We start from the raw sequence: 11,188 nt of genomic DNA on the forward strand, positions 1-11,188 counted from the left end.
ACACAGACCTGTAATAATACAAATTGGCTGCACAGTTCCTGTCATACGATCAACCCCGCATACTCGATGGAATTTCCAGAAAGTTTTCAATGGAACTGGATAAGACCTTTCGCTGGGTACCTCCACCACATAAGAACTATCAACGCTTCATTGGTGCAATAACAGCAACAGCTGAAAAGCTTATGCCAAGAGGATACCGAAAAGAATATGTTCCAGGATGGAATGATGAAAGTGAAACGCTGTACCAGCACTTCCAGAAAAAAATGACTTTACCGACTCGGGCAGGAAAGCATGGAGTCTTCTGAGAAAACTGGGAGGAAGTGCACCAGCATGCAGAAAAAATTCCGAAGTAACACCAGACCAAATTTCTTCCCACATCATTACTACCTCATGAGTGCCTCCTGATAAGAAACATACAAGACATATCAGACGACAGCGTCATGATCTGAAAAAGAAGGCATCTCCCCCATCTGAGTATACCCATCCCTTCACAGTTTCACACATTGACTATGGACTGAAGTACCTCAAACCTCTTAAGGCGCCTGGATTCGATGGTATCCATCCAGAATTCCCGATCCATATGAGAGGAAAATCTAAGAAAAGGCTGGCAGAATTCTTCATTGACATCCTGATGACAGGACAACTACCATTCCAGTAAAAAAAGGCGAAGATAATATCGGTTCTGAAAGCTGGCAAACACAGCAACATGGTAGAGAGCTATCGCCCCATTACCCTAGTTAGCTGCTGCTACAAGATTTTTGAAAGGCTGGTATATAACAGAATAAGTAGCGCTATCCTAGAGAACGTTCCAGTTGATCAGGGCGTAGCTGCTGCGATCAAGTATTGTCTCTCATATCCTTCATAGAGTCAGGACACCATATGAAGCAGAAAACATCTGTGGCGTTTGTTGATCTAACTGCCGCCTTCGACACTGTGTGGAGGGAAGGCCTTATCTACAAATTTCTCCTCGTCATACAATGGCTCGACTGATTAACAGCATGCTAAGCGATCGGAAGTTCCAGGTAATCACTGGAAGCAACATAAGTAAGGAGAGGAAGCTGGACAACGGATTACCTAATTGCCTCAAGGATCAGTTCTCTCACCATTACTTTTCAACCTATCTCTACCTGATCTACCTGTCACTTCGTCCAGAAAATTCTGCTATGCCGATGACCTGGCTCTAGCCGTAAAACACCAGGAAATGAAGACAACAAAAGAGATTCTAACCAATGACCTGTCTGCATTAGATAATTACTTCAAAATCTGGAGACTCCAACCCAGTGTGAGTAAAACAGAAGTGTGTTGTTTCCATCTAAATAATCGGTTGGCGAACGTAAAACTGGAAGTAAGTTTCCGAGGCAGAATTCTTCGTCATAATTGAAACCCAAAATATCTTGGTGTCATCCTGGATCGTGCACTGTGCATCAAACAACACCTTCTTAACTCAGCTCAAAAGTTGAGGACTCGAAACAACATCCTCCATAAGCTATGCGGAACTACCTGGGAATCTTCAGCAACCACCCTGCCATCTTCAGCTCTGGGCTTGGTGCACTCCAGTGCTGAGTATTGTGCTCTTGTTTGGACGAACAGTCATCCTACAAGGCTTGTTGATACCCAACTGAATACGACAATGCACATAATATCTGGCGCAATCAGATCTACTCCAGTTTATTGACTTCCACTGTTAACCAGTATAATGCCTCCTGATCTATGCAGATGTACTGCCCTTATGAGAGAATTCCACAAGACCTCCAGGAATTCTAACCTACCCGTACATAGCGACCAGCCACTTTTAAATCGTAAGAGACTGAAAACACGTCATCCAACTCTGTGAGATGCTTCTGACATGTTGCTAAAGATTTCAAACCTCTTGGAGAGTGGAAAGGTCGGTGGGAAGCAGAGACAGATGTGCACCTGAATAACATCTTCTCAGGTGCTAAACTTCCAAGTGGATTCGACCTACCACGCAAGACCTAGACAACTCTCAACAGAATCCGTACTGGCCATGGCCGATGCAAGGATGCTCTCTTTAAGTGGAAGAAGCTGCCTGATCCAGGCTGTGACTGTGCGGCTCCATACCAGACTGTTCGCCACATTGTCAGTGAATGCAAGATTCGAGGCTATCACGGCGCCGAAGAGGATTTCCTGCTAGCAATTCCAGATGCAGTGCGCTGGATTGAAGGACTGGATATTCAGTTATGAAGACAAACTTAAGTTTCTTGTATGTCAATATGTGCAAATGTATATGTAATTTAATTTCATGATATGTCTATATTAGCCATCGCTAAATAAAATCCAGGCATTACCTCTCACCATGGACAACGCAGTTGGCGACGGCCTTCACTTAACGACCGGGAGCAGCGGCGTTTTCATACAGTTGTCAGTCCTAACAGGCAAGTAACTCTGCGTGAAATAACAGCAGAAATCAATCTGGATGTACAAAAACGTGTCAGTTAAGATAGTGCTCCGAAATCTGGCGTTAATGGGCTGTGGCAGCAGATGACCGACGCGAGTGCCTTTGCTAACAGCATAACATCGCCTGCAGCGCCTCTCCTTGGCTCGTGACCCTGTCTTTTGGACCTCAGACGACTGAAAAACCTTGGCCTAGTCAAATGAATCCTGTTTTCTGTTGGTAAGAGCGGGTGGTAGGATCTGAGTATGGCGCAGAAGCCATGGACCCAAGCTCTCGACTAGTCATTGTGGAAGCTGGTGGTGGCTCCATAATGGTGTGGGCTGTGTTTACATAGAGTGGATTTGTCGTCTGGTCCAGCTGAACCCATCATTGACTAGAAATGGTAATGTTCGGCTTCTTCGAGACCATTTAGACGTCCATGGATGGAATTTTTATGGATACAATGCGCCATGTCACAGGGCCACAATTGTTCGTCGTTGGTCTGAAGAACAATCTGGACAGTTAGAGCGAATGGTTTGGCCACCCAGATCGTCCGACATGAATCCCATCGAACATATATGGAACGTAATCGAGCGGTCAGTTCGTGCACAAAATCCTATACCGGCAACACTTTCGCAGTTATGGAGGGCTATAGAGGCAGCATTGCTCAATATTTCTGCAGTGGACTTCCAACGACTTGTTGAGCCCATGTAGCGTCGAGTTGCTGCACTACGCGAGGCAAAAGAAGATCCGACACGATATTAGAAGGTGTCCCACGACTTTTGTCACCTCAGCATATAACTCCTGGATGAATTTTCACTGCGCAGCGGAGAATGCACTAATACGAAACTTCCTGGTAGATTAAAACTGTGTGACCGACCGGAACTCGAACATAGAACCTTTCTCTTTCGCGAGAAAGTGCTCTACTGGCTGACCTATGCAAACACAACTCACGACCCACCCTCACAGAATTACTTCCGCCATTACCTCATCTCCTTCACTCCAAACTTCACAGAAGTTCTCCTGCATACCTCTTGGGACTAGCACTTACTCGAGGAGTTCCGAAGATAGAAGAGATGATGCACTGGCGGAAGTAAGGCTGTGAGGGCAGGTCGTGAGCAGGGATGGCGATTATCGCTGAAACATCCGGTATTCGGCTGGATCTTTTTTTTTTTTTTTTCACGCCAGTTTAACCGGAATGTTAAAACGGCTGAGTACAACAGGTTTCTGAAATAACCAATTTTCTGTTTTCCATTCCAATTGTTTCCTGTAAAAAACGTAGAAATCTAACAAAGAGTAAAAACTAAAGACTCTCCCAGTTACAAGGTACATATTAAATTAAATAGGCAAATAAAAGAAAACGTAATCCGTCCACTATTCACTGCTATTCTCGAATAGTGATAAATGGTTGACTACTAAAAAAAAACACAATTATTATCTATTGATTCCAATTTTTAAAACTCTGCTCAAAAATTATATCGTAATCGTGGATCATACCACTATTTGGACATTACGAATAGTTGGTGCTAAAGGGTGAAAACTGAGGTTTAAGAACTCTATTTCTCGTGTTGGTTTGTCCGTGTTCTAGGGTTAAGACAGATAAACGCAGCTGCTTTCCATTTTCATTGTAAACTATGAATGTACTGTTAAGTTTTAAGTTTTCTCCTTATATTATGTTTGCAAGGTTTTTGCTCCTCCCGATTTTAATCTTCTAAAGCGAATGGATTATTGTACTTCATTGATACTGCATATCACAAAATACTTCCAGACTAGGGATGGTACCTTTCTGTAATACAACTGATGTCCGACGACAATATTTTAAAGAAATGAAAATTATACGTATAAAAATTACTCCCTCTTCAATAAAGTTATTTAAAAACGAAAAATGTTAGCACTCCCTTTACGCCTAATTGATAGTTCGGTTCTTTTACCCGGCTGTTAGTAAAAAATAAAAGCACTTGTTATAACCGAGACCAAACAAATACTGAAAACTATCGATTCTTCAGAAGTAAAATAGTGGTCTCGATTTTAACCGATCGGTTTTCCCCATCCCTAGCTCGTGAGTCGTGCTTCGGCCGGTACGGTATCTCAGCGTGTTAGGTCAGTGGATTGGTCATCCTCTATAATAAAAAACCTACATAAAGTTCTCATCTATAGAATTTGAAAGATCTCAAGTTACAACCACACAAAACTGCTAAAAAATTGAAGAGCCAGGTAGAATAAAGGAAAAAGGAAGTCGTCAGAGACGTTGCCCGCAAAAGGGAAGGTCCCACATTCGAGTCCCAGTCCGTTACTTATAACTGCTTCAGTTACATGACGTGTCAGAACTGTCGTAAAAGAAGAGTGCAAGTGACGTAAGTTGGCGACTCAGGCTCTCTATTGAACCCTTGCTACGTAAGAGAAATTTTGGTATCAGACATCTCTGAATTATAGTTTTCGTAAACTGCCACACAGTTCCCAAGTAAACAACCACACATTTCTTACTCAAAAAGGTCCTCTTAAATAAAATTACAAATGTATTCGGGAAGCTGACAATGGAAACAACAAATGACGTTTCAGAAATAATGTCAGTCACTTTCAAATCATTGGCACAATAACACAAAACATAGTAATTAAAAAATATTACTAATAGTCACTGACGCATAGTTCATTTTAATATAAAAAATAACCAAAACTTATTAGACTACTGCATTAATACTATATGACTAGAAAGTTACACACAAGTGGAATGTACTAAAAGTACTCATTGATAGGTCTCGAACTGTTACTTGAAACTCTAATATTTTCTGTTACTTCGAAATTGTGAAGCAGCTGATTTCATAAGAAACTAAAAGAAAAGATAAGTACGGGCAGCAGAAATCAGGAACAAACGGTATGTTAGAATACGTGAAAAAAAGTCAATTTTACAAAGAAGAAAATTACTACACCACTTCGTAAGTTACCGAGCCCATTTCAAATAATTGTTCAGGTCTCTATATTGCGTGGTCAGATAGACCTCTTTCAACTCTGGTTTTATATTCCTTCTAGACACATCTTCCCATTTAATACCCCCTCCTCGTCAACAAGTGTCAGACCAGGTCGAGTTGACAGAGGAGATAGAGAAGATCCAAAGAAGAGCGGCGCGTTTCATCACATGGTTATTTGGTAAGCGTGATTGCGTTACAGAGGTGTTTAGCAAACTCAAGTGGCAGACTCTGCAAGAGAGGCGCTCTGCATCGCGGTGTAGCTTGTTGTCCAGGTTTCGAGAGGGTGTGTTTCTGGATGAGGTATCGAATATATTGCTTTCCCCCACTTATACCTCCCGAGGAGAGAGATTCGAGCGCGGACGGAGGCTTTCCGGCAGTCGTTCTTCCCGCGAACCATACGCGACTGGAACAGGAAAGGGAGGTAATGACAGTGGCACGTAAAGTGCCCTCCGCCACACACTGTTGGGTGGCTTGCCGAGTATAAATATAGATGTAGGTGTAGTTGTAGAACAAGTCCACAAGTCCATCGTTTACGCTGGGCGTTTTACATGATGAACATATCCTACACAATCAAATGTGTGTGAAATCTTATGGGACTTAAATGCTAAGGTCATCAGCCCCTGAACTTACGCACTACTTAATCTAAATTATCCTAAGGACAAACACACACGCCCATGCCCGAGGAAGGATTCGAAACTCCGCCGGGACCAGCCACACAGTCCATGACTGCAGCGCCTTACACCGTTCGGCTAATCCCGCGCGGCACACAATCTTCCTTTGTGTTTGTCAGACCGCAACTTTTATTCACGCCAACCACCCTCTAGTGTGGCTCTCTCTTGCTACTCTTAATTTATTCTTTGCTCTGCGAAACTGTTGTAGCCATTTTATATTTTTCATATACAAATACAGCGCTCTTCCAAATTACAATACGTATTTTGCATAGCTTTTCAGGTTACAAAAAGAAACAGACAAAAAAATTATTTATCAGAACTTAAACGCGCAGCCATGAGGAAGTGTACAGTTACGTACTGACTAACGAATATTCCACGAGACTGGATTTACCGTTTCGTTACGGGTTGAAACATTTTTTTGTTACTCATTTGTTTGCTTCCCAGAACTCATTTCGTGCAGGACTCGGTAGTTTCTGAATTCCTCCAATTTCTTAATCTCAACTGGCCTCGTGTGAAAACACAGTTTGCTTTGTTCATAAACGACATCTTGCAAAATAAATAAATAAATAAATGCGCCTGAACAGGTAGATTCGGCTTTCTTAGACTTACGAGAAGCGTTCGACTTCGTACCACATCGTCGACTACTAAACAAGATACTACCATACGGAGTGTCTCCGCAAATACAGTACTGGCTCCATCGACATTTGACGAATATTGGTCAGCGAATGTTCAAAGAGAACGAAAGTAACAACTGACATGGGAGTCAAATGAAAACGAGACAGATTATATAAGTAGCATGTCGGGGACGTAGGTACCGCAGGTAGATGTGTGTATAGGGAATGAGGAAGGAGCAGCGTGAATGTTCATCGCTGTGCCAGTTGCCTGTTAGACATGCTCGACGGAAAGTCCGCGAGTCTTGTATGCGTCCGACTTCACTATGAAGGCCGGGAGAGAGGAACAGCAAGGTGCAGTGTGATTTTTGAATGTGAAAGAGGTGTCAGAAAGTGAAATCATGCTTGTGTGTCTACTATATATGGCGAATACAATAAGTCATTGAAAGACCAGAACCGCTCAGCCACCGCGGCCTGCTTGGTCCCTATTATTGAAGCTCTAGAGTGTTCAGGGAAACCAGTCTACACGCAACTGCGATTGATAGAAGAAGTGACAGAAAAAAATCAACATGGATGCAGGTTCTATTTATATGAAAGTTAGTGAGAAACTAAAGACAGTGCAACAAAAAAAACCAGGACAGATCGCCCTCTGCACAGTGGCTGACATCTTACCAGGTAAATCAACAGAACATGAGTGTGCGGTCCCATTCCACCCTATAGCGTCATTTAAATATGCGCCGGAGGCGTTTGTAGACTTGGAAAGCTCATTCTCGGCTTATAAGATGCTATTAACAGACAAGAGATGCAATTTCTCAACGGAAAACCTGGAGAAAGTGTTAGTTATTCACTGTGACTGCAATTATGGACATGTGCAACGATATAGTGTGGATTTTTGTCAATCTTTCTAGACAGTAAAATGTCAGATTTTGATGACCTATTTTCTGATTTTATAACTTATTTTTGTAAATTATAGAACCTGTGTTAGGTACCTAATTTAAGATTTATAGAAACTTGAAGTCCACGGTCTAGTTATTACCTCTTGTCACTACTGCACTAGATTCTGCCGTCAGAAATGAGCAACGGCAGACGGTGAAAGACATTCGGCTCATGTTGGGCATAGGTACCGCTCACGCCATCATGATAGAGAATGTGAAGTTCCGGAAAACCAGTGCGCAGTGGGTTCCCCGCAGCCTGAAGGGCGAGCAGAAGTTGAACAGTATGTCGACATCACCGCAGCACCTAAAACGGTAACGCGGGGAAGAATATCGTTCCCTCTCCCATATTATCGTGGAAGACGAAACACGGTGTCATTGTTTTGAGCCGGAGAGCAATCGCCAGAGCCAACAATGGAACACATAGATTCTCTCACACCGAAAAAATCCAAAGCCGTGCACGCCAGCTCCGGGAAAGTTATGATCACCCTTTTCTTTGACTGCAAGAGCCGCTGCTCATTGACTTTCTGGAACACGGTTCCACTATCACTGCAAAGCGGCACGTGGCCACTTTGCAAGAACTGAAGTTCATCATCAAGTCCAACAAATGCCCAGAAATGTTGACGGATGACATAATTTTGTTGCAGGATAATCCTCTCCCCCCCCCCCCACCCACCCACCCGCCCACCCACCCACCCACACACACACACACACACACACACACACACGTTGCAAACGTTGCTGTGACTACACTGCAGGTGTTTCGCTGGGAAGGCCTTACACATTCTCCATGCAGCCCAGATCTCTTCCCCTAATATCTCCATATTTTGGAGCCCTGAAGATAATACACGTTCTTGGCTGTTGGTTTGCTTCGGACGAAGAGGTGCACGCCTCAGTGCAATCATGGTTCCTTAGGCATCCGCAAACATTTATCCAAGAAGGCACTGACCGTCTTGTATCACAGTGGGGTAAACTTTTAAAATAATCTGTTTACTTACTTTTCTTTGCATCTGTCTCGTTTTCGTGTGACCGCCCCTTACGTGTGTGTGTGTGTGTGTTCAATGGTTAAAATGGCACTGAGCACTATGGGACCCAACTGCTGTGGTCATAAGTCCCCTAGAACTTAGAACTACTTAAACCTAACTAACCTAAGGACATCACACACATCCATGCCCGAGGCAGGATTCGAACCTGCGACCGTAGCAGTCGCACGGTTCCGGACTGCGCGCCTAGAACCGCGGGACCACCGCGGCCGGCTTGTGTGTGTGTGTGTGTGTGTGTGTACGGAGAGGGGGGGGGAGACAGTGTCGATAGGGACAATACGCACCCGTCATCACTCGATTAATGTGACTTATAGGTATCCATTACGAACAACAGGGCAAATACCTATGCAGCATTGCACGTGACGAAGGTTGACAAGGGAACACCTGGAACGGGACTTGATCAATGGGGTTGGGATCCAATGAGTGCTGCATTTGTCTGATACTTGGTATAGTAACATGTAGGGATGTCGGATACCTCTGATCGCTATTGAGGGTGGTTCGAGGGGCTACTGTATTGGAAGAGGATCCTCCAGCCCGTTGTGCAGCACTGGAATCCACATTTCGATGACGAATTCGCCTTTGAAGACGATGAAGCAACGCCACACTATGCCTAGCTCATGAAAACCTACCTTCAGTACTGAAAGATACCCATCAGCAGATTTACATCCTGTATCACAGACATGTAAAATTATATAATTGCTTTCGAACTTTATTTTACAGTAAAGTTACTTTTTTCAGTTCCGTATCTCAATCGGGAAAAACGGAACCCTTATAGGATCACTTTTTTTGTCCATCTGGCTGTCTGTTCGACTGTTCAGGTCCGTTTTCCTCAGGAACATGCACACATATCAAGTTGGTATTTGTGTCACATGTTAAGGCCTATGGGGCCTTGGCGACGCAGAGAAGGTGAAACTTCTAAGTCAGTGCAGTCGAACGATGCTTCCAAGTACGTCACATATTTTCGTACTTTCAAACTCAGTCATAGAAACCCACAGCCTACTTCCCGTTGACCTAGAATTATGAAATTTGGCAAGGAGCAAGGTTTTACACTACAACCAAAGGAAAAAATTCGAAAATTGTAAACCTGTGATTATATGACATGATTTTTTTAAAATTTTTTATAAGACGCTGCCTTCCGTCCGTCTGTTAAGATACATTTTCTGAGGAACGGGTAGTCCTATCAAGTTGAAATTTATGTCACGTGCTAAGTTATATGGTTTTATATTAAACATTAGCTTCTAAGTCAATGCATTCAAAACATACGGCCATTTATGTCACATTTTTGATACTTGCTAACTCAGTCATCAGAATCTACAGGACAAGGACACTTCCCGTTTGCCTAGATTATGAACTTTGATGAGAAGCAAGGTTGCACACTAAAAGCAATGGAAAAATCCGAAAATTATTAATTTACATTTACATCATAAGAAAAAAAGATGTTAGTCATTTATTACACTAGTCAACAAAATTTTACTTTTTCTGTAATGGCATGAATACATATAATATTTATGTTTTCGGATGTGCCGATATCGAAAGTGTTGATGAAAATCTAAGATTAGCTTTTGTTTTGAAGTTACGATAAGTTTCATTTATAAGCTTAAGCATGTATTTACCTTGAGTCCCTCGGAGGAAGGTCACTGTAGACGCAATCGCTTTGCCTGGTGTTTGTAGTTTTCTGCTGATGATTTCCTGATTGGTGTCCAGCAGTAATCGGCTAACATTGATGCGTTCCGCTTTCCCTGTGTAATTTTTCCTCCTATCTACGTGATTATGTAGCTCTCAGTTCGTTCGAGCACTCAGTCATTCATAATATGAAACGCAGTCATAGCTCATTCACTCAAATGATTCAGAAATTTTACTTGTTAGAATGAAATCAGGCGATGATTCTTCTTCTCTGCAGGCTCGTGCTTTGCGGCAGTCTGCCAATCTGTACAAATAAAATGCCTCGTAATTTTGGGAGCGTTGTATAATCAGTCGGGAAACCTCAGATCAAGCGGATATTTGGCTTTGATGAAGTTTAACCTTCCGAAGAAGTAATGGAGCTCTTGGATTATTAAATGCAGGTTCGTATCCAGTCTTTCGGAAGTTCCCTTCTGATCAACAACTACGCAATATATCGATGAATATCATTAATTCTCAAATGTCAAATACACACTTTTGTATGAAGGAGCAATACTATATATATTTCCATTTTTACTCGTACAATTTCGTATCAGTTATCTTCTGTCATAAATCTCAATAATCAGATTACAGTTCTTCAAACAAAGCTCAGGCTAATCGGCACGAAGACAATCTCGGAAGCTTTTTTCTTCTAACAACCACCAGAGAGAGAGTACTACAAAGAATAATTATGCGCTCATGGCATAGCTATTGTATGAAACTATTTTGCGCATGGATTCTGCGAGTATGAAGATATAAAATTTGTAAACGTCATTCAAGGGTAGAATTGTATCAGAATAATTCATCGAATATAAAGAGATATTACAACTGGTATTTCATTTCCATGCCTGAAATGTTCTGGTGGAAGCGCTCTCCGTGCTGATGATCTACAGACATGTCGCACCGCGGTGTAC

The sequence above is a fragment of the Schistocerca nitens genome, chromosome 5 (assembly GCF_023898315.1).
Source record: "Schistocerca nitens isolate TAMUIC-IGC-003100 chromosome 5, iqSchNite1.1, whole genome shotgun sequence".
In the NCBI taxonomy this organism is placed as follows: domain Eukaryota; kingdom Metazoa; phylum Arthropoda; class Insecta; order Orthoptera; family Acrididae; genus Schistocerca; species Schistocerca nitens.